At 36.3% G+C, this 25,956-nt stretch overlaps 1 pseudogene across 1 annotated transcript; it reads left to right on the forward strand.

Moving 5' to 3' along the window:
* Positions 1–24,442: 24,442 nt before the first annotated feature.
* LOC100586708 lies at positions 24,443–25,544 on the forward strand (annotated as a pseudogene). The gene is made up of 2 exons (XR_004031380.1): positions 24,443–24,945; positions 24,978–25,544. The product of XR_004031380.1 is annotated as an ADP/ATP translocase 3-like (transcript).
* Positions 25,545–25,956: the final 412 nt, after the last annotated feature.

Here is a 25,956-nt window from a genome sequence, read left to right on the forward strand (position 1 = left end):
TCTGGCTCCCTTTTGCCTTCCATCATGAATGGAAGAAGTCTGAGGCCCCCAACAAATGCAGGTGCAATCCTGTGACTTGAACTTTTCCTGCCATCAGAACTGTGAACCAAGTAAACCTTTTTTTATATATAAAAAAAATGATTACCCACCCTCAGATATTTCTTTATAACGACATAGAACAAACAAAGATAGATACCAATACACATCCAACAGAATGGCTAATATAAAAAAGTAGAAAATAGCTAATGCTGTCTATGACATTGTTTGACATATTTCTAAAATCAAATATACCTCATGACCTAAATATTGCACTACAAGTACATACATTATCTATAGAAATGAGTATATATGTTATATATCAAAAAATGAGTATTCATTCATAGTAGGACTAATTCCTAATACCTACAAACTTTTTAAAAAGTTCAAAGATTTAGAACTTGGATATAGAAGATGTGGTCCATTTGTCCAATAAAATACTTTCATGACCATACTTAATAATAATGTAGTGTATATTTTAAAACTGCCAGAAAGGAAAAGTTCGAATGTCTCAACACAAATCATGATGGACAAGTGAGGTGATAGATATGTTATTTAGCTTAATTTAATCATTCCACATTGTATACATGTATTAAAACATCACATTTTACTTCATGAACATATACAAGTTATGATTTTTCAATTAAAATAATATTAATGAAATTTTTTAAAAATAAAATTTCAAAAAGATACAACTCAGAAATTAAAGTAAATGAACTACAAATCTACAGAGTAATATGGATGAATCTCACAAACATATGGCTGAGCAAAAAGAGCCAGACACTGAACCATGCATTTTGCATAAATATTAGAGTTTGACATGTTTCAAGAGTCATACTAGCAATTATGTCTTCATCAAGGTGCTGGAAATAGGATTGTGACTACTCAACAAGAATTAATTGAGCTTAACACTTTTGATTTGTTAACTTTATGTGTCTATACAAAATTTGTGTATACATATAGCTTTCTTTGGAAAATATTTCATTCACTCTCTCTTGCTCATTTAATTTCTCTCCTTTAAGTGCCTGCTTGTATTGTCCTTTAAAATAGAAACTCTCTAAGGCATGATACTTGATTTTTTCCTGCTCTTCAATAGAGAAACTGGAACCACGAATGCCTACTAGGATGCTAATTTGGGAAAGAAGCATGATGTGATGAGGTCCTAAACCAACAATGGTAGCAGGAGATTGTGAAAAGAAAAAATAAACTAACGAACAAAAAACACAACTATAAGAAAGGAGGCAATTCTAATATAACATAATGGAAGAAGTAAGGGATAAAGGAGAAAACTAAATCAAAGCTAAATGCCTTCATCCTAAGGTCCCTAATGGGTCCAAACAAATTTTATTGCACAAACAATGAACTCATATGTAGGCAAATGCCCATAAATTTCCACCTATCTATCTATTTGGTAGCTCCATGTAATAGTCAATGTGGAAGAAGTTCTCATCATTGAGGTCACTCAAGATTCCTGTGCACATTTCATAGAATGTGCCTGCTTGTTAAATGTTTACTGAGAAGAGGCCTGATAAAATCAGGAACAACTGAATTAGGGGTCCATCAAAAAGTTTTTAATGAGAATATATGTGATCCAAATGCCAAAATAGGATTGGGGTCCATTAGAAGGTTAATATGCTATTTATAAAACATAAGAGATTGCAGAAATTATATATTTAGATATTGACTATCATAAAGCAAAGAGAATATACTACAAAAGTGGCTCTCTCTCCAATGGCCTGCATTTTATCATGTACTTATAGCCATTCTAAAAGAAAGGAGAATAGGATTAAAGCTATCAGATAGAGGAAGATTACATTAGAGACACATCTCAATGATCTTTTATTGCTAAACTCTGCTCTGTTGCTGATTTGAATTTTAGCAAAGTTTGCTTTGTAGCCTCAGTGATGCACTTGATTTGAAGCAGATGACATTAGCTAGATTGCTTAAAGCTGCACTAGAAACTCAGAAGAGCATTACTTCAGGAGACATCTTTCTTTATATACAAACACACATAGGTTCTTTAGATGACTTCACCTATCTTTGCATTTTGCTTTGTGTTTTGTTAAAGAAGCCATGTGTAATCATCACCAGAACAGCTTTGGAGGTATCACATATTGCAGATAATGAAGCAATTATAAAATTCATTTAGTGCTTCTGAAAAGGGTAAACAACAATATATTTACAACATACCAGATGGTAAATGAATATCATGTTTATTTTATATTTTTATGCTAAAATCTTATGTGCAATATGCATTCCTCTCATCAAGGTGTTTCAGAAAAAAACACCGTGTGCTTGTTTATAAAGTTCCCTCTGCAATTTCTGAAACAGTATGCAGTAAAAAGTTTTCAGAATCAGTTATAACTAAAGCAAATTTGTATCAGTTGCCTTATTTTGTAAAATTATATTCAATAGGTATTTTAGCAAAGCCTACGTTCATACCTATTATCTTACTTAGCCTCAAATTAAGGGTATCCTTTAATATTGAGAATCAGAAATAAGTACACTTGTAAGGTCAGTTTGTGCTCAAAAATGGACTTAGTTCTATTTCCACCAAAGACTTTTCCAGATGTCCCTTAAATAGCCCTCTTAAACTAAGTAAACTCTTTTTAAAAATTGTGAAAGAATAGCCTTTTCAACAAATGGTATTGAGACAATTGGATATCCACATGCAATAGAAGGATGTTGGAACCCTGATCCAAACAATATTAAAAAAAAAAAAAAAACTCCAAATGGATCACAGAGCTAAATGGATCTAAAGTTGTAAAACTCTATTAAGAAAGTGAAAAGATAATTCACAGAATTGAAGACAATATAATCAAAATAAAATATCTAATAACGTACATATATTCAGGATATATGAAGACATCATACAAGTTAACAATAAAAAGACAAATAACCCAATTTACAAATGATAAAACAAGGTTAGAGTTGATATTTCCCCAAACACCTACAAAAGTCACATGAAAAAGGGCTCAACATCATTAATCATTAGTTGAACATAAGTCAAATCGCACTGAGGTACTGCTTTACACTCACTAAGATGCCTGTACAAAATGATAAATAATATAAAAAGTGTGATGACAATGTGGTTAAATTCAAACCCTATATATTGTAAAGTGGTGCAGCCACTTTGGAAAAAATTTGGTGGTTTCTCAATATGTTAAACATAGAGATACTTATCATTCAGCAGTGCTACTCCTAGTGTATTTCCAGAGTATTGAAAACATATATCCACATATAAACTTGTACATGACTATTTATAGTGGCATTATTCGGATAAGCTAAAAATGAAAAAAAAATATATAAATCACCATCAAATAATGAATAGGAAAACAAATTATGATATAGCTATACAATGAAATGTTATTTGGAAATATAAAGACGAGGGGTACTGATATATGCTACAATATGGGTGAACTTTGAAACGATTATGCTACATGAAAGAAGCCAGTCATAACACATCATTAATTTATATTAAATACTCACAATAGGCAAATTCATAGAGACAGAAAGTAGATTAGTGGTTGCCAGGGGATAGGGGAATGGAGAAACAAAGTGTGTCTATTAATGAATATGGAATTTCTTTTGTAGGTGATGAAAATATTCTTAAATTAGATAGTTATGATAGTTGCAATACTCTGTTACTACACTAAAAGACACTAAAGTGTACACTTTAAAAAGAATGAGTATTATGTGATGTGAATTATATCTCAATAATTCTATTGTTTTATATGTATTTTATTATACTTTAAGTTCTAGAGTACATGTGAACAACGTGCAGGTTTGTTACATATGTATACATGTGCCATGTTGGTGTGCTGCATCCATTAATGCGTCATTTACATTAGGTATATCTTCTAATGCTATCCCTTCCCACTACCCCCACCCCACAACAGTCCCCGGAGTGTGATATTCCCCTTCCTGTGTCCAAGTGTTCTCATTGTTCAGTTCCCACCTATGAGTGAGAACATGCGGTCTGTGGTTTTTTGTCCTTGCGAGACTTTGCTGAGAATGATGGTTTCCAGCTTCATCCATGGCCCTACAAAGGACATGAACTCATCCTTTTTTATGGCTGCGTAATATTCCATGGTGTATATGTGCTACATTTTCTTAATCCAGTCTATCATTGTTGGACATTTGGCTTGGTTCCAATTCTTTATTGTTGTGAATAGTGCCGCAATAAACATACGTGTGCATGTGTCTTTATAGCAGCATGATTTATAATCCTTTGGGTATATACCCAGTAATGGGATGGCTGGGTCAAATGGTATTTCTAGTTCTAGATCCCTGAGAAATCGCCACACTGTCTTCCACAATGGTTGAACTAGTTTACAGTCCCACCAACAGTGTCAAAGTGTTCCTATTTCTTCACATCCTCTCCAGCACCTGTTGTTTCCTGACTTTTTAATGATGGCCATTCTAACTGGTGTGAGATGGTATCTCATTGTGGTTTTGATTTGCATTTCTCTGATGGCCAGTGATGAGGAGCATTTTTTCATGTGTCTTTTGGCTGCATAAATGTCTTCTTTCGAGAAGTGCCTGTTCATATCCTTTGCCCACTTTTTGATGGGGTTGTTGGTTTTTTTCTTGTAAATTTGTTTGAGTTCTTTGTAGATTCTAGATATTAGCCCTTTGTCAGATGAGTAGATCGCAAAATTTTTCTCCCCTTCTGTAGGTTGCCTGTTCACTCTGATGGTAGTTTCTTTTGCTGTGCAGAAGCTCTTTAGTTTAATTAGATCCCATTTGTCAATTTTGGCTTTTGTTGCCATTGCTTTTGGTGTTTTAGACATGAAGTCCTTGCCCATGCCTATGTCCTGAATGGTATTGCCTAGGATTTCTTCTAGGGTTTTTATGGTTTCAGGTCTAACATGTAAGTGTTTAATCCATCTTGAATTAATTTTTGTATAAGGTGTAAGGAAGGGATCCAGTTTCAGCTTTCTACATATGGCTAGCCAGTTTTCCCAGCACCATTTATTAAATAGGGAATCCTTTCCCCATTTCTTGTTTTCATCAGGTTTGTCAAAGATCAGATGGTTGTAGATGTGTGGTATTATTTCTGAGGGCTCTGTTCTGTTCCATTGGTCTATATCTCTGTTGTGGTACCAGTACCATGCTGTTTTGGTTACTGTAGCCTTGTAGTGTAGTTTGAAGTCAGGTAGCATGACGCCTCCAGCTTTGTTCTTTTGGCTTAGGATTGACTTGGCAATGAGGCCTCTTTTTTGGTTCCATATGAACTTTAAAGTAGTTTTTTCCAATTCTGTGAAGAAAGTCATTGGTAGCTTGATGGGGATGGCATTGAATCTATAAATTACCTTGGGCAGTATGGCCATTTTCACTATATTGATTCTTCCTATCCATGAGCATAGAATGTTTTTCCATTGTCTGTATCCTCTTTTATTTCATTGAGCAGTGGTTTGTAGTTCTCCTTGAAGAGGTCCTTCACAACCCTTGTAAGTTGGATTCCTAGGTATTTTGTTCTTTTTGAAGCAGTTGTGAATGGGAGTTCACTCATGATTTGGTTCTCTGTTTGTCTGTTATTGGTGTATAAGAATGCTTGTGATTTTTGCATGTTGATTTTGTATCCTGAGACTTTGCTGAAGTTGCCTATCAGCTTAAGGAGACTTTAGGCTGAGACAATGGGGTTTTCTACATACACAATCATGTCATCTGCAAACAGGGACAATTTGACTTCCTCTTTCCCTAATTGAATACCCTTTATTTCTTTCTCCTGCCTGATTGCCCTGGCCAGAACTTCCAACACTATGTTGAATAGGAGTGGTGAGAGAGGGCATCCCTGTCCTGTGCCAGTTTTCAGAGGGAATGCTTCCAGTTTTTGCCCATTCAGTATGATATTGGCTGTGGGTTTGTCATAAATAGCTCTTATTATTTTGAGATACGTCCCATCAATACCTAATTTATTGAGAGTTTTTAGTATGAAGGGCTGTTGAATTTTGTCAAAGGCCTTTTCTGCAGCTATTGAGATAATCATGTGGTTTTTGTCTTTGGTTCTGTTTATATGCTGGATTACATTTATTGGTTTGCATATGTTGAACCAGCCTTGCATCCCAGGGATGAAGTCCACTTGATCATGGTGGATAAGCTTTTTGATGTGCTGCTAGATTCGGTTTGCTAGTATTTTATTGAGGATTTTTGCATCAATGTTCATCAGGGATATTGGTCTAAAATTCTCTTTTTTGGTTGTGTCTCTGCCAGGCTTTGGTATCAGGATGATGCTGGCCTCATAAAATGAGTTAGGGAGGATTCCCTCTTTTTCTATTGATTGGAATAGTTTCAGAAGGAATGGTACCAGCTCCTCCTTGTACCTCTGGTAGAATTTGGCTGTGAATCCATCTGGTCCTGGACTTTTTTTGGTTGGTAAGCTATTAATTATTGCCTCAATTTCAGAGCCTGTTATTGGTCTATTCAGAGATTCAACTTCTTCCTGGTTTAGTCTTGGGAGGGTGTATTTGTCGAGGAATTTATCCATTTCTTCTAGATTTTCTAGTTTATCTGTGTAGAGGTGTTTATAGTATTCTCTGATGGTAGTTTGTATTTCTGTGGGATTGGTGGCATTCAAACGCAATGATAAATACACTGTGGACACTCAATATATGGTAGGTATTATGATTATGGTGATAATTTCAAAACCTGTACTAATTTTTGTATACATTTAGACGAGAAAAAATGACAAATGCACCTACAGCTGCAAGTTCCTTCTTATCATATGCGTTGATGAAGCAATTTGTTAAATGCAAGATAGATACAGGGCTTTCTCTTATTCCTAGATTATATGATTATATATATATATATATATGATATGCCATTGATTAAATAACATTATTTTACTGAGAGAAAAATAAAAATATGCTTACATTTATTTAATCACTGGCTTCTCTGATTTATTATTAGAAAAAATGACAAAATCTAATAATCTACCTTTCAATTTTTTGAAAATCTTAAATGAGTCGATCTGTAATTAAATAATTCATAATTATATATTAATGAGCTTGAATTGGTTATTTTTTTCACCTATAAAAGAAAAACTTATGCGTTGCACAAAGACATTTTTAAAGTTAGTAGCTCTTCAGAAGGGAAGCTTCAAGAAATTTCAAATAATTTTTTGTTTTTAATTTGATATAAGATGAATTTATTTTATATTTAAAAATAATGTAACATTGGGCCATAAAAATTATAATGCTAAAAAATAAACACTAGATTTATCAACATTATGGAAAATTGCAACTTGCCAGTATATATGGTTACTTTTATATGCAGAAAAACTAACCTTTAAAAATTGACCAAGCATGCTATCTACTTACTGCAGATTTTTCTTAAAAGCTCATAAAATTTATATATGTCAGTATTTCTTATATTGTAAAGAAACATTGAATCTGACCGGTTAATTTCTAGTACATGGTATTTTAACTAGGTTATTGTTAAATAATTTAACTAGTTAAATTTGTCTATGAACAGTTATATCTGAATGACATAAACAGACCCTTTAACCAAAAAAAAGTGACATTACTAAAAATTGGTAGGCTTTTATTACAATAGACTTTATTAAAAATAATCATTGGGAATATACTGAAATGCGCACCTTTTAGTTGAGAGCAATGTTTAAAGAAATCTAAAAACATTGTGCGTCTGTGTCTAAAATGAATGATATGATAATATCCCTTGTTTCATTATTATAAATAAGTGGTTATACTTTTAATATCTTAAAGTAAGCTGCCCATGTGTGGTGGCTCACGCCTGTAGTCCTAGTACTGTGGAAGGCCGAGGTCAGCAGATTGCTTGAGCCCAGGAGTTTGAGACAAGCCTGGGCAATATGGCGAAACATCTCTAGAAAATAGAATAAAATCAAAAGGAAGAAAAAGTGTAAGTTCATGGGGAAGCGAGCTACAATTTGTATCTTGGTTAACCATACATATGAGGAGCCTGGTTTCATCAGATCATACATTTCTTCTTAGGGAAAGTGAAGCTTTTATTTTTGTAATAATTTTGTAATAATTCTCTATTTTTTCATGTAATTTCTTCCTTTTGTAGATTTATGTCTGCAAAGGTAAATTTTACTTACTCAAACATAAAATGTGCCAAAATTGTGTTCCATCTTTTTGACAATATGTCCTGTGTCTGTGTTAGTGAATGTTTTCCTGGGAGTAACATCTTTCTCTCTGCATTCTTGTACATTCACAGCCAAGAGCATTCTTGAAAAGAAGAAAGGGAATGAGAAGAAATAAAAGGGAGGAAGAGAGGAAGGGAAAGAGGAGAGAAAGACAACTCTGATATCAATGATAACAACAGATTTTGTTTGTATGTGAAAAAACAATTTGTGTTAAAATTATACTTGTTGCTTTGAATATAATACATAATTTTACATAATCCTAATGGCAATCCCGTTATATAGGTGATAATATCCCATTTTTATAGATTAAGAAGATAAGGATTAAAGGGTTTAACATAGTTCCCTGAGCTGACGGAGACATTCAGCTGTTTTATCTTATTCCATAAATATTTTTACACATATACTCTCCATTTTTTGTGTCATCTCTTATAAAATTAGATTGTTTTATCTGATTATTTTGGATGGGTGTAGGAAAGAATTTTGATTAAATAATTAATACATATAAAAATGTCATGACCTAAAAAGAGCAGAAATATTTAATTACCTAATCTAAATTGCTTGCTTCAGGCTGGATAATTTGACAGACATAACCATCTTTCAATTATATCAACAATATGAAACTAGGGATGCAACTTTTTATGAAATCTGCTGATCACTAGTGAAGACATATGATACTAATGATGCAATGGCTTGCCAACTTGTTTTAAAATGATTAAATAAAGTGTTTTCATGAATACATTAAATTAAGAGGAAATAGAAAATGTATTTATTTGAAGAATCTGAATCGAGTGGAAACATATTTAGTCGATGATTCATTTGGCGGATACCGTGTCACCACGGATTCATTTCTTTACGCTTCTTTTTTTGATAAAGCAGGGTTCATAATGTATATCTATCAATAAATCTACACATACATTTGAATGTCAAATTTCTCATTAAAATCATGTGAGTGATCTTTGGATTTCTCTATAAACATATGCTCAAATACATAGTTTTGATCTTCCCCTAAGTAATTCAGGGTGCTACTGATCTACTCTTCACTTCTTTCCTGACTGAAAAAAAATTGTAGACACTATCAGAAAAATCACCATTTTCCTCATTGTTTATCCTCACACAAGATTGTATATGAATGTTTTAACAAACCTGTGATTCTTTTTAATTTTCCAGCTAAAGCAAGGAAACCAGGTCATCGGGAATGTACCAGTTACATAAGCAAACCTCCCTCTGTGCACTGATTCCTTTCAAGAAACCTTTTCCTATTCAAAGAATGGTTTTCCTCTATATTTAAAAAGTGTGAGGATGACATTTTGTAGCCCATCACAGATGACCCTTTGCTGTGGTTTCCCCACAGGATGTAATCTGGGCTATGTTTACTTATAAAAAGCCTAAGTCTAAATCTATATAAGCAATTGGCAGCGGGGCTAGAGACTGTCAGCGGGTCTCCAGGGATTTTTTGCTTCAAAACTTAAAATACCTTGGCATTGAAGTTGCAATAATGTTACCAATACCTCACACTTGATTAAAAATGTATAATCCCTGGAGCTCATGGTCAAGAATGTAGACCTTTCTCCAGCTTTCCCTTAGGCATTATGATCAACTTGAGAGAATAGTTTCTGTTTCTGGTAATTTCAAAAAATAAAAATAAAGCGAAAGGTGCTGTTTAAATGAGAACAGTAAAAGCATTTTGACACATTCATATCAGGCCTCCTCACATTTCACCAGATGCAAGGTGTTTCTCTACAGTTTTCTATTTCCAGATTCTTCTCTGACTTCAAAACCCTGTACTCTGTGTGGACATTATTGTATAAGTGCATTGCAGCCTGTTTGTTCATATTCCTTCCAAATGGTTTCTTTTATATTATCTATGTAGGACTTTGGATTTGATCTCAAAAAATGTTATCTTTGGGACAAATATTTTAGAGCTTTAAAAAATATATGTTTTCAAATGAAAAGTGGAGGCTAAGAAAAATTAGGTAATGTCCTCAATATTCATTAGCTAATTCTTGCTAGGCCACTGAAATGAGAGACTCCCATCTTCTGTGGTTTCTGATTTTGGCAGATCAGCTAGTCTGCTCAGGCCCTCATACTCAGTTTACAAAGTTTATTCTTATCTGCATAAATTTCCCATTAGCACCTTGTTTCTGTGTCTACCATGAATAGAGAAGCTTAGCACCAATATCTCTAGACTCTAGGCAAAAATATTCTGAAGTTTCTTAGCATCTTTGAAGGGCAAAAATGAAGCTCAACCAGACTACTCAGAAGCTATGTATGGTTCTTAACCCTGGATATGATCAGGGAATTCAGACAAAGCAAAAGTCACAGCAGTGTTTTGAAGCCAAACCAATTTTGATTCAATGACAGCTCTGTGCCTTGTCTAGCACTGTGATGCGAAAACCTCATCAAGATCTTTGTTTCACAAATTCTAGATCTCTCCCCAATCATTTGTGATATATATGGTTTTAAAAATAAGAAATAGAAATTTTTGCCTATTTTAAGATAAGAGAAGTAGTTTGAAAGGCAAGCAGTTAACAGACGATACGTTGATTTTCAACTATTTGCTTATCTGACCTCATGTCCTTTACCATCATCATTTGGTCTCATTCATAAAGACAGGTCCAAAGCTGATCTCTTGTACCAAACAGTCAAGTTGTGGAAGCAAAGGAATAATACTTGAAGAAACTTAAAAATGCTATTCCAGTGAATGATAAGAAAGCAAAGCAGCCTTCTTGCTGATAGGGAGAAAGTTGCAGTAGTTTTCACAGAGGATCAAACCAGTCACATTTCCTTAAGCCAAAGCCTAATCCAGAGTAAGTTCTTAACTCTCTTCAATTTTCTGAAGGCGGGAATGCTGCAGAAGAAAAGTGGGAAACTAGCTGAGATTGGTTCATGAGGATTAAGGAAAGAAGCCATGTTCAAAACATAAATGTATAAAGTGAAGCAGCAAGTTATGATGTATTATAGAAGTTTCACCATGTTATCCAGAAGATCTAGCTAAGATAATTGATGAAAATCTAACTAAGATCATTTTTTAGTAGCTACACTAAACAAAAGGTTTCAATGTAGACAAAACAGCCTTGCATTGAAAGAAGGTGCCATCTAGAACTTTCCTAGCTAGAGAGAAGTTAATGCCTGGCTTCAAAACATGGTCTGACTCTCTCGTTAGTACTAATGCAGCTGGTAACCGTAAGTTGAAGCCATTGTTCATTTACCATTATGAAAATCCTAGGGCCCCTAGGAATTATGCTAAATCTACTCTGCTTGTGCTGTATAAATGTAACAATGAGGCCTGGATGGCAGCATATCAGTTGTCAGCATGGTCTACTAAACATTTTTAGCCCACTGTTGAAACCTACTGCTCAGAAAAAAAAACAAAAAAAGAGTCGTTTCAAACTATTATAGCTCATGATTATTAGCACAGTTTATCAAAAATTATTTTTAAATTAAGCTATACATATGTTTTTTAGACTTAATGCTATTGTATACTTAATACACTACAGTATGGTGTAGATGAAACTTTATATTCACTGGGAAACCAAAAGTTTTGTGTGACTTGCTTTTTTGCAACATTGCTTTATTGCACTGGTCTGAAACCAAATCTGTAACATCTCTGTGGTATGCCCATATTTGATTTTGAGAAGTTGTCAAAAAATGTCAAAAGATTTAAAACATTTGCTTAAGATAGTATCACCAATGACTGTGAACAATTGTCATTCATTTAACCAATGTGATCATTTAAAGGCTTCGAAGGTAAATTCAGAAAGTTACATATTGTAGAAAAACCCTATTTAATAAAGAGGACTATTTTCTTAAGTGATCAAAAACTAGTAAAGACAACATGAATCACAGGACATGATCTTGGTAAAACAGGACTTTTGTTTGCTAGGACAATTACCTGAAAAGTAAACAAAAGCCTTATGCATTTTTTTTAATTCATAGTAGACCAATATTCCAAGAAAATCTTGCTGTTTTAACAGAATCTAATTCTAGTTTTGCATCTGTGTATTTTTGATATTAATGCTCAATTTTTAGCAAAACTTACAGTTCATTTTAAACTTAGCCAGCTTGATCATATTAATATTTTTCCTAAGAGCCCTCTTCTGCAAACGTTTTAGAGCTGTCTTAAATCCATTCATTTTTCATCCTATAGCTTTTCTTTCTCATTTGGAAACCACCAGTCATTCTACTTTATGAGAAAAATTACTCTATTTTTCCTTGACAAAAGAAAATCTCATACTGTCTAGCTTTTCCTTATCAAAAACACATCTTGCTTTCCTTGTATATTTGTATAAATTGTTTATCTTATATTAATTTTAGCAATTTTAATTATATATATTAATTAGAATTCTTAATCCTTAGTGACCTTAATTTTCAGTGAATACCAAGAAGCAAGCAATTGTGAAATGTCTGTCATACTAGCAATCTGTGGATTGGAAAATGTGTGAATCATAATTTCTTGAAGCATATGCTTTCTCATAGTATAATTTGTTGATGTGACACAGAACATGTTTAGTAAGAATCCCAAATATATCTGTAGTCTCTCTGTAATAAAAACTATGGAGAAGACAAAATCTTATCTGTTTTCTCAAGGCTTTTTTTATTTTTTTTGGCCTCTAGCCCTTCATTGTGTATACAAATTTCCTTCAGCCTCAACTTTCCATCCTTGATTTTATGTGATAAGAATGTTAAACCTTCTGATATAGAAAGGCCTTTTTTTTCACAGAAATTTTAAAATCTTACTTAAGTCTACTTAACTCACTTATTTATTAACAATTACGCTTGGATTGCTTATGAAGATGAGAGATCAAAAAGTTGCCATTATCTTATTTTTCTTGCTGATAAATTTTGTAATATAAAGATAGCATTTACTAATTTTACTAATAAATCCAGGTAGGAAAAGTTGTGTATCTGTATTACATTTAATACTGACAATTATGAAGATATGACTGTATTAATCAAATCAACAATATTCTTAAATACCAAAGATTTCTCAAGACACATGAACTTGAAAAGCATTTGAGTTAGTTCTTATTTTGCAGAGGAAATAATTTATGTGTTTATTTTTCTTTAAGCCAATTAAATAGATCTCATTTACAATCTAATTTTGGCAATATCATATGAAGATATGCTGAAGTTGCTTATCAGCTTAAGGAGATTTTGGGCTGTGACAATGGGGTTTTCTAGATACACCATCATGTCATCTGCAAACAGGGACAATTTGACTTCCACTTTTCCTAATTGAATACCCTTTATTTCTTTCTCCTGCCTGATTGCCCTGGCCAGAACTTCCAACACTATGTTGAACAGGAGTGGTGAGAGAGGGCATCCCTGTCTTGTGCCAGTTTTCAAAGGGAATGCTTCCAGTCTTTGCCCATTCAGTATGATATTGGCTGTGGGTTTGTCATAGATAGCTCTTATTATTTTGAGATACGTCCCATCAATACCTAATTTATTGAGAGTTTTTAGCATGAAGGGTTGTTGAATTTTGTCAAAGGCCTTTTCTGCATCAATTGAGATAATCATGTGGTTTTTGTCTTTGGTTCTGTTTATATGCTGGATTACATTTATTGATTTGCATATGTTGAACCAGCCTTGCATCCCAGGGATGAAGCCCACTTGATCATGGTGTATAAGCTTTTTGATGTGCTACTGGATTCGGTTTGCCAGTATTTTATTGAGGATTTTTGCATCAATGTTCTCAGAAATAATGCCGCATATCTACAACTATCTGATCTTTGACAAACCTGACAAAAACAAGAAATGGGATAAGAATTCCCTATTTAATAAATGGTGCTGGGAAAACTGGCTAGCCATATGTAGAAAGCTGAAACTGGATCCCTTCCTTACACCTTATACAAAAATTAATTCAAGATGGATTAAACACTTACATGTTAGACCTAAAACCATAAAAACTCTAGAAGAAAACCTAGGCAATACCATTCAGGACATAGGCATGGGCAAGGACTTCATGTCTAAAACACCAAAAGCAATGGCAACAAAAGCCAAAATTGACAAATGGGATCTAATTGAACTAAAGAGCTTCTGCACAGCAAAAGAAACTACCATCAGAGTGAACAGGCAACCTACAAAATGGGAGAAAATTTTCACAACCTACTCATCTGATAAAGGGCTAATATCCAGAATCTAGAATGAACTCAAACAAATTTACAAGAAAAAAACAAACAACCCCATCAAAAAGTGGGTGAAGGACATGAACAGACACTTCTCAAAAGAAGACATTTATGCAGGCAAAAATCACATGAAAAAATGCTCATCATCACTGGCCATCAGAGAAATGCAAATCAAAACCACAATGAGATACCATCTCACACCAGTTAGAATGGCGATCATTAACAAGTCAGGAAACAACAGGTGCTGGAGAGGATGTGGAGAAATAATAGGAACACTTTGACACTGTTGGTGGGACTGTAAACTAGTTCAACCATTGTGGAAGTCAGTGTGGCCATTCCTCAGGGATCTAGAACTAGAAATACCATTTGACCCAGCCATCCCATTACTGGGTATATACCCAAAGGACTATAAATCATGCTGCTATAAAGACACATGCACACGTATGTTTATTGCAGCACTATTCACAATAGCAAAGACTTGGAACCAACCCAAATGTCCAACAACGATAGACTGGATTAAGAAAATGTGGCACATGTACACCATGGAATACTATGCAGCCATAAAAAATGATGAGTTCATGTCCTTTGTAGGGACATGGATGAAACTGGAAACCATCATTCTCAGTAAACTGTCACAAGGACAAAAAACCAAACACTGCATGTTCTCACTCATAGGTGGGAATTGAACAGTGAGAATACATGGACACAGGAGGGGGAACATCACACTCCAGGGACTGCTGTGGGGTGGGGGGAGGGGGGTGGGACAGCATTAGGAGATATACCTAATGCTAAATGACGAGTTAATGGGTGCAGCACACCAACATGGCACATGTATACGTATGTAACAAACCTGCACATTGTGCACATGTACCCTAAAACTTAAAGTATAATAATAAAAAAAAAATGTATCAGATTACTCACTCCACAGCATAAAACTCTTCAGTTGCTCTCATTACACTTCACATAATGGCCAAAGATTTAAATTAACTCCATAGAAGAATCTAAACAAATTAGCCTCTAACTTTCTTTCTGACATAATCTTCCTACATGTGCCTTAAAATTGACTTTTCCATTTTCCCTTTTTCTGGCTTTGCTTCAGCTTGAATATTCTCTAACAATCTATCTTCTAGTGAACTCATCACGTTTCCTCCTACGTCTAATATTTGATTTGAGATATTATATTTCATTCAGGAAGTTTTATATAACTTATTTTAATAAATGTGATTATCTGGTAAAGCCATCCATATGTTCATTTCTTGTGTAATTTATTTACTGTCTTTTCTTGACAAATTAATGATTATTGAAAGTATTTACCTGATAATTTCAATATCTAAATTTCGTGTGGGTCCATTTCTATTATCTTCTTTTTCTCTTGTTTTCACTAACATATTTTCCTTGGCATGCCTAGAAATTATTTTATTGAAAGTTAGGCAGTATTTTAAAATTTTGTAAATATCCAGATTATGTTACCTTTATTCAAGAAAGTTTCATCTTTTCTGCTGCTGTGAAATTAATACTTCAATTCCATCATGTCTGGGCTAAATAAAGCCTAAGTTAAACTTTTCCTAGGTCTCTGTTCTATTTCTGTGTCACATTTGTTCCTGAAGTGCAGCTAACTATATTCTTTATTTTTAACTTATTTATTCTTTTTAGCTGGGTTATGTTTCTAATCCACTCTTTTTTTTTTTTTTTTTTTTTTTTGTGAGGGAGTCTCACTTTGTCTCCCAGGCTGGAGTACAGTGGCGCAACCTCAGCTCACTGCAACCCCCAACTTCTCGGGTTCAAGGAATTCTCCTGCCTTAACCTCCCGAGTAGCTGGGATTACAGGCACCCGCCACCAGGCCTGGCTAATTTTTGTATTTTTAGTAGAGACAGGGTTTCATCAAGTTGGCCAGGCTGGTCTTTCTTTAACTCCTGACCTCGAATGATCTGCCCTCCTCGGCCTCCCAAAGCGCTGGGATTACAGGCCTCAGCCACCATGCCCAGCCTAATCCACTCTTTCAATCTCTTAATTGGTGTATTGGACGATTTACATTTTCCTAAAAAATTTAATTTTAATTTTTGTGAGTACATAGTAGGCATATATATTTATTAGCTATATGGAATATTTTGATGCAGGCATACAAAGTGTAACAATTACATCAGGGTAAATGGTATATCCACCTCAAGCATTTATCCTTAGTGTTACAAGCAATCCAATTATACACTTTTAGTTATTTTTAAATGTACACTTAAATTAACATTGACTATAGACGCAGTGTTGTGTAATCAAATACCAGATTTTATTCATTCTAAATATTTTTTTTGTAACCATTAACCATCTCCTCTTTCCTTAACGTCCCTCCTACCCTCACACTGCTTTTCCCAACCTCTGGTAGCCATCATTCTACTATTTACATGAGTTCAATTATTTTAATGAGGTCATCTACATTTAATGTAATTATTGTTGTTAAGGCTTAATCTGCTATTTTCTGTTTGTTCTGTCTGTTTTTTTTATTTTTCTGGGCTTTTAAAAAACTTTCATATTATGTCAGAAGTACATGTGCAGGTTTGGTACATAGGTAAATTTGTGCCACTGTAGTTTGTTGTACAAATTATTTCATCACTCAAGTACTAAGCCTAGTACCCAAAAGTTTTTTTTTTTTTTTTTGGCTCCTACTGTTCACCCATACATAGGCCTCAGTGTCTATCATTCCCTCTTTGCGTCCATGAGTTCTTATCATTTAGCTCCCACTTACAAGTGAAAACATGCAATATTTAGTTTTCTGTTCCCCCATTAGTTTGCTAGGGATAATGGCCTCCAGCTCCATACATGTTCCCACAAAAGACATGATCTTGTTCTTTTTATGGCTGCATAGTATTCTATGGTGCATATATACCACATTTTGTTTATCCAATCTGTCATTGATGGGAATTTAGGTTGATTCCATATCTTTGCTATTGTGAATAGTGGTGCAATGAACATTCACGTGCATGTTTCTTTACCTACATTCTTTAAATGGAGAGCTTTTACATGGAAACCCTTCCTCTGATGGTCCCTGAACTATAATCTTGAGTCCTTGATGGCAGTGCAAGAAAATTAAACAAACAAAAATAAAAACTCTTCTCTTCTATTTATATACTTTCTCCCTAGACTTTTTATGTTCCTTCCCAATGCAACTTCATCTTTTACCAAATAACTTGAGAGAGAAATTATCAGTGTGCTTGAAGCCCTACTAATCTCTAATATATTTACTGTAGATCCATCATACCCTTAAAATCTCTGTTGAAATATCTGCCCTGTAGAAATGATGTCTGGTGAGCCAAAGCTTAAGATTTTCAGCCACTAACTGATGTTAAAAGTATTGGTAACTTTTTTTTTTTTTTTTTTGAGACGGAGTCTAGCTCTGTCGCCCAGGCTGGAGTGCAGTGGTGCAATCTCGGCTCACTGCAAGCTCCGCCTCCCGGGTTCACGCCATTCTCCTGCCTCAGCCTCTCCGAGTAGCTGGGACTACAGGCGCCCGCCACCACGCCCGCCTAATTTTTTATATTTATAGTAGAGACGGGGTTTCGCCGTGGTCTCGATCTTCTGACCTCGTGATCCGCCCGCTTCGGCCTCCCAAAGTGCTGGGATTACAAGCGTGAGCCACTGCGCCCGGCTGGTAACTTTCTTTAGGAAAAGAAGTTGCAGTTCACCAACAAATCTCTGCATGCTTCAATTCTCTCCATAATCTTACCCCATCATTAATACACATATTTAAGGGAAATATTAAATGTTTTTAATAGGCACATAGAGAGTGTACAATAATTTTTCATTATCATTTTACTACTACTGCCATACTATCAATATCATTATTACCTCAATTGTTCATACCACACTAGCTTCCGGAGTAGACGAAATAGAACGCTAAGCGTTATTCTGAATAGCTCACTTTTTCGTATCTACTATATTACTCTAAACAACTGAAACTCAAAACTTTTGAAGATTCACTCTTCATTGACTGATATTTAGATAATAAGATCATTTATGTAGTGTCTATTATGGGTTACATCTTAAAATGAGTGAATAATATGATTTTCATTTTTGTTGTTTGAGTGTCATAAAATGCTTTCTGGCTATTTCTATCTGATTATACAAAAGAACACAATGACCTACATTTAAAGAACTTTCTCTGCTTAAGGATTGCAGCCTTCAGTGATACAATTCAGCAAGTCCTACATGACACTTTGCAAGATATGTCACAGCCAATATAACATAGTACAGATTTTTCATGGTTATTATTAAATTCCCTAAAACCATTGACTCATGCTGTCCTTGACATAATAAACTTATTGTTCCTTACAAAGTCACTACAGATGTGCAGTAAACCAGAATTATGCTTGCAACTTACATTTAAATCTTTGACACAGAAAAACGCTTTTCTCTCAAGTTCAGTACATCTATTTATTATTCACACGTCTCTCAGAGCTAAAAGAAATCACAGTTGGTAGAAATACAGATTTTCTTTTCCTGTTGCTGTTCTATACAAAATTTTAGTGATAGTATAAAAGTTATATCATTTTCCTAGGATATTAATTATAAGAAAATAAATCTTGGGGTAATTCAACTAACTTTCGGGTAGCTGAAACCCCAAACCTGAAAAATCCACTTGTCCTAAACATTAATTACGACCCGTGGGAAATTCTGCTGAGTAAATAAGAAATGGATATGGCACGAGACAGTGTTATTTGTTTTCCTACTGGAAAGAAGAGGAGATTGTTTCTATAGATTTTAATGTCAGAAAAGGGAGAGTTTATTTCCCAAGTCATAGCAATTACAATACCTAAATTCATGTTGAACATGGATGTCTTAGATATCTAGAATATTTATCATCAATCAGCCTATCCAAATGTATTTTTTTATTATGATTGACTGGATGGCAGAGTTTTAAATATCCCTTACCATAGATCATGACATACATAGAAATGGCAAAATTATAGACTCCAAATCAAACTCAAACCCTAGCACTGCAATATTTAGTTTTCTGTTCCCCCATTAGTTTGCTAGGGATAATGGCCTCCAGCTCCATGTGAACTTCTCTTACTTATTTTCCAGGCTAGTCATGGTGGCTCACGCCTGTAATCCCAGCACTTCGGGAGGCCAAGGCAAGTGGATCACCTGAAGTCAGGAGTTTGAGACCAGCCTGACCAACACGGAGAAACCCTGTCTCCACTAAAAATACAAAATTAGCCGGGCATGCTGGCACATGCCTGTAATCCCAGCTACTCAGAAGGCTGAGGCAGGAGAACTGCTTGAACCCAGGAGGCAGAGGTTGCGGTGAGCCAAGATCGTGCCATTGCACTCCAGCTTGGGCAACAAGAGCAAAACTTAAAAAAAAAAATTAAAATATATATATATACAAATATATATATTTTCCCCCTCAGGTTCCCCAGAGATGTGCTCATGGTTTTATTAAATGAGTTTAGACACCATTAGAGAAAGTGCATACCACCATAAAGTATATGAACTAATGACAACTACACCACAACAATAATTTACTTTTCCACTAATTTTTAGCACATTACTGTAGGCAAAATGTATTACTCATTTCTTTTTTCAGCTCTGGTGCCCCAGTGATTGTTCTCTATAACATTTAAAGATATTAAACAAGTTTATCAACAATTTAGGGTTAATGATTATATGTCTCTGTGTGCTTCAATTCTCTCCAGAAACTTACTCCATCTTGAATACACACATTTAAGAGCCACATTCCATGTTTTTAGTAGACATATGAAGATTGCACAGTAATTTTTATTTTGCTGCTACTACTATACTATCTTAAAAATAAAACACTTTGTATCAATTGAAAATAAAGACCAATCAAAAATGGAAATAAGTCATTTCTGCCATTGTTATCTACTTATGCAAAATTATAATCTGACATAACATAACTTGATTTGTCTCATCTAAAGATGAAAACTAAAATTGGTTAGTGCCACTTTTGTCTAGTTACTCTACCAGGTATTTTCACCTTCTGCAATTAGCAGAAGTGGAATTCCAACCTTGGTATGTTCCAATCTGAAAGCCCATATGTTGTTACAATACAATGACTCCCTCTTCCTTTCCATTGAAAAATAACAAATGAATCTGAGAAACACATACTACATGAAAAATATAAGACACTGATTAATGAAATTGAAAATGTCCCCAGGAACTTGAAAGATATTCCATGTTCATGGAAGGGAAAATCAACATTGTTAAAATGTCCATACTACTCAAAGCAATCTACAAATTCAATGCAATCCTTATCAAAATATTAATGACATTCTAGAAAAAAAAAATCCTAAAATTTATATGCAATCACAAAAGTCCCAGAATAGCCAAAGCTATCCTAAGCAAATAAAACAAAACTGAGGGAATCACATTACCTGACTTCAAATTACACTACAGAGCTACAGTAACCAAAACAGCATAGTCCTGGCATAGAAACAGAAACATAGACCAGTGGAACAGAAGAAAGAACCTAGAAGCAAATCCACATACCCACAGAGAAGTCATTTTCAACTTACCTTTCAACAAAGGTGCCAAAAATACACTGGAGAAAAGACAGTTTTTTCAATAAATGATGCTGGGAAAACCGGATATCAATATGCAGAAGAATGAAACCAGACCCCTATCTCTTACCATATAAGAAATTCAAAGAAAATATTGATTCAAATAAAAATGAATTAAAAAATTAAATATAAGACCTTAAACTATTAAACTACTACCAGAAAACATTGAGAAAACTGTCCAAGACATCAGTCTGGGGAAAGAGTTCTTGAGTAATACCCCACAAGCACAACCAAAGCAAAAATGGACAAATGGGATCACGTGGAGTTGAAAGTCTTGTGCACAGCAAAGGAAACAATCCATTAAGTGAAGAGACAACTCACAGAATGGGACAAAATATCTGAAAACTATCTGCCTGACAAAAGGTTAATAGCTAGAATATATAAGGAGTGCCAATGACTCTACAAGAAAAAAAAAATCCAGTAATCTGATTTTAAAAGGGGCAAATAATCTAAATAGACATTGCTCAAAAGAAGACATAGAAATGGCAAACAGACACGTGAAAAGGTGCTCAATACCATTGATCATTAGAGAAATGCAAATCAAAACTAAATGAGATATCATCTCATTCCAGTTAAAATGGCTTATTTCCAAAAGACAGGTAATAACAAATGCTGCAGAGAATGTGGAGGAAAGAGAACACTCGTACGCTGTTGGTGTGAATGAGAGTTAGTATAACCACTACATAAAACAGTTTGAAGGTTCTTCAAAAAACTTAAGTAGAGCTACCATACAATCCAGCAATCCCATTGCTGGGTATTTATGCCAAAGAAAGGAAATCAGCATATTGAAGAGATATCTGCACTCCTATGTTTGTTGCAGCACTGTTCACAATACGCAAGATTTGGAAGCAACTGAAGTGTCCATCAACAGATGAATAGATAAGAAAAATGTGGTACTTATACACAATGGAGTGCTATTCAGCCATAAGAAAAGAATGGCATTCAGTCATTTGCAACCACATGGATGAATCTGGAGGTCATTATGTTAAGTGAAATAAGCTAGGAACAGAAAGACAAACATCACATGTTCTCACTTATTTGTAGGATCTAAAAATCAAAACAATTAAACCCATAGAAATAGAGAGTAAAAATGGAAATGGTTACCAGAGGCTGGGAAGTATAGTAGGGGGTTGGTGGGGAGGTGGGAATTGTTAATTGGTACAAAAAAATAAAATAGATAAGACGTAGTATTTGATAGCATAAAAGGGTGACTACAGTCAACAATAATGTAATTGTACATTTTAAAATAATTAAAAGAGTATAATTGGATTGTTTATCATGCAAAGGATAAATGCTTGAGGGAATAAATACTCCATTTTCCATGATATGATTATTAGGCATTGCACTCCTGTAACAAAATATCGTATGTACCACAAAAATATATACATCTACTATGTACCCACAAAAGTGAAAAATTATATATGAAAAAAGAAAACAACAGTCATCACTATGATCAGATGTTGGAGCTAACATACAAGGACATTTTTAAAGGTATTACACATATATTCAAGATCCTCAGATGAAACATTAACAGAATGAACAAACAGATGGGAAATAGCAGATAAATGGAAACTATGAAAAAGAACTAAAAATAAATTCTATGAACAAATAAAACATATACATAGAGTCCTGTAAGGCAATATCAGTGTGTTAAGTCAGAAAATGCTAAGTGAGTCTAGCAAGAAAAAAAAAAAAAGGTGGAAAAGGTTAGGAAAAAAAAAAAGGTGGAAAAGGTTAGGGGAAAAAAAAAAGGTAAAATAACAGCCAAGTATTTATTAACTTGAAGCTGTAAAAGCTCAGTAAGCATCAAGCATAATTAATACAAAGAAAACTATATCCTACGCCTAGCGTGGTTGCTCATGCCTGTAGTACCAACATTTTGGAAGGCTGAGGCTGGCGGATTGTTTGAGTCTAAGAGTTTGAGACCAGCCTGGGCAACAAGGCAAAACTTTGTCCTTACTAAAAATACAAGAATTGGCTGGGTGTGGTGGCACACGCCTATAGTCCCAGCTACTAGGGAGGCTGAGGTGGAAGGATCACCAGAAACCAGGAAGGTCCAGGCTACAGTGAGCTATAATCACACCACTGCACACCAGCCTGGGTGACAGACAGAATGATACCGTCTCAAAAAAAAAAAAAAAAAAAAGACAAGAAAAAAGAAAAGAAAAGAAAAAGAAAACAATCCCCTGTGCTATCATAGTACAACTTTAGAAACAAAATAAATAATATTGATAGTATCCGGAGAAACAGTACAGTTTACATTTAAATAGACAATGATACAAGCAATTCATGAATTTCTTATAAGAAATAATAAAGACCATCTGACAATGGTCTAACATCTCTAAACTGCTGCATAAAGAAGAGCTTACTTTAATGAAGTTTTGGGGTGTGGCTTTTATCTAATAGATTGCATTATAATGGAATTAGATAAAACCCTCAGAGATTTTAAGCAAATTATGTCAGCTTGAACTGAAACGGACAAAGTAACAATGAAGAGTGGTATGTAGACCCTTGAACTACCACTGGCAGCAAGGAGGCTAAGAAAACTACTCGGTTGCAAACATGATATATTTTTTTAACTGAAAAGGAAGAATAACTGGTGATGCAAAGATGTAAGCCCAATGGGCACAGCAAAGAGTCACGGAACATTAGACCAAAGAATTAGGACTGAGTATGGTTAGAGAAGCAAGGAACTGACAAACAGCACTCAAGTGGATTTCAGAATTGCTAGGACCAATGATGGCATGCCTCCCATTGCCGCCTTTTGGAGTAAAAGCATCTATTGTAGTTATCCTACGTCTTTCTCTCTATTATATGTTGAATATAGAGGACAGAGGACTTGCCTCATTAATTTACAAGTTTTCAAATTGAGAGAAAATCAGGGGAGCTACAGTTGAAGTGCTATACCCAAGAAAACTAATCCATACCTGGAACTCCTATACCTAAGCCAGATCTCTGATAGAATGAGACTTTATGGGTGGAGGCCTGGGACACAGATGAGCATGTGAGCAGAATAAGAGCTGTTTTGATGACAAGGAAGACCGTGGTAGGCTATATTTTCCATAATGGTCATAGCAATATCTCAGTCCAATCTACTCTTCCAGGACTTGCCTGTCTTCTATAAGGAGGTGGGGGCTGGGCGCAGTGGCTCACGCTTGTAATCCCAGCACTTTGGGAGGCCGAGGCGGGCGGATCACGAGGTCAGGAGACGGAGACCACGGTGAAACACCGTCTCTACTAAAAATACAAAAAAATTAGCCAGGCGTGGTGGTGGGCGCCTGTAATCTCAGCTACTTGGAGAGGCTGAGACAGGAGACTGGCGTGAAGCCGGGAGGCGGAGCTTGCAGTGAGCCGAGATCGCGCCACTGCACTCCAGCCTGGGTGACAGAGTGAGACTCCGTCTCAAAAAAAAAAAAAAAAAAAAAAAAAGGAGGTGGGGACCTTTGGAGATCATAGTTAATAAATAGAATGTTGCTGCTTTCGGTCATGGTAGTGCCGGGGCTGAGCCAGCGACGCCCTCCTTTCACTCTCCGCGCCTGCTCTCCAGCCTGTCCGCCCGCTTCGCTGCCGCCGGACCACCATGACAGAATAAGCCATCTTCTTTGCCAAGGACTTCCTAGCGGGAGGCATCACCGCTGCTGTCTCTAAGACAGCCGTAGCATCGATCAAGCGGGTCCAGCTGCTGCTGCAGGTGCAGCACGCCAGCATGCCCATGGCCGCCGACAAGCAGTGCAAGGGCATCGTGGACTGCATCGTCCGCATCCCCAAGGATCAGGGCATGGTGTCCTTCTGGAGGGGCAACCTGGCCAGTGTCATCCACTACTTCCCCACGCAAGCCCTCAATCTCGCCTTCAAGGATAAGTACAAGCAGATCTTCCTGGGGGGCCTGGACAAGCCCACACAGTTCTGGAGGTACTTTGCGGGCAACCTGGCCTCTGGCGGCACGGCCGTCATGCATCGCCTGGATTTCACCAGAACCCGCCTGGCAGCTGACGTGGGAAAGTCAGGCACGGAGCGCGAGTTCCGAGGCCTGGGAGACTGCCTGGTGAATCTCAGCAAGTCCGACGGCATCCGGGGCCTGTACCAGGGCTTCCATCCGGGGCCTGTACCAGGGCTTCCATCCGGGGCCTGTACCAGGGCTTCAGCATCTCCGTGCAGGCCATCATCATCTACCAGGCAGCCTACTTCAGGGTGTACGATACGGCCAACGGCATGTTCCCCGGCCCCAAGAACACGCACATCCTGGTGAGCCTGATGATCGCGCAGACCGTGACGGCCGTGGCTGCCGTGGTCTCCTACCCCTTCCACACAGTGCGGTGGCCGACGATGATGCAGTCCCGGCACAAAGGAGCTGACATCACGTACACGGGAACCATCCACTGTTAGAGGAAGATCTTCAGAGACGAGCGGGGCAAGGCCTTTTTCAAGGGTGCGTGGTCCAACGCCCTCAGAGGGGCGGGGGTGGGGGTGGGCTTCCTGCTGGTCCTGTACGACGAGCTGAAGGTCAGCTAAGGGCCTTGGCATCGTCCACACACACACCAAAGGAACCAAGAGAACCACGTAGAATCCTCAAGTGTGCAAACCATCGACATTCGAGAAATTCCAGTTGTCTTTTTCCCAGCAGGACCCTGGCTGTAGATGGCCAGGAAAGGCTCTAGAAAAGGGGCGCATTGGCCGGGCGTGGTGGCGGGCGCCTGTAGTCCCAGCTACCTGGGGAGGCTGAGGCAGGAGAATGGCGTGAACCCGGGAGGCGGAGCTTGCAATGAGCGGAGATAGCGCCACTGCACTCCAGCCTGGGTGACAGAGCGAGACTCCGTCTCAAAAGAAAAAAGAAAAGAAAAAAAAGAAAAGAAAAAGAAGAAAAGAAAAGAGAAAAGAAAACGGGCGCGTTGTGATCCAACCATTGGTACCGGATTCCAAGTCTTGATCACTGGGGGAAGGGAACCAGGGTGTCCTGGTGGGCCCACGAGCGAGGCACTCCAATACTCAGACCTAGAGTCCAGATACTTGTAGGTTCCAAGTCGTGTTTAAGTATTTATTTAAAACAAAAGAATCATGTTCCCCATTTGTACTTAAGCACTAGTCCCTCTT

Source organism: Nomascus leucogenys, chromosome 8 (assembly GCF_006542625.1).
Source record: "Nomascus leucogenys isolate Asia chromosome 8, Asia_NLE_v1, whole genome shotgun sequence".
Classification (NCBI taxonomy): Eukaryota; Metazoa; Chordata; class Mammalia; order Primates; family Hylobatidae; genus Nomascus; species Nomascus leucogenys.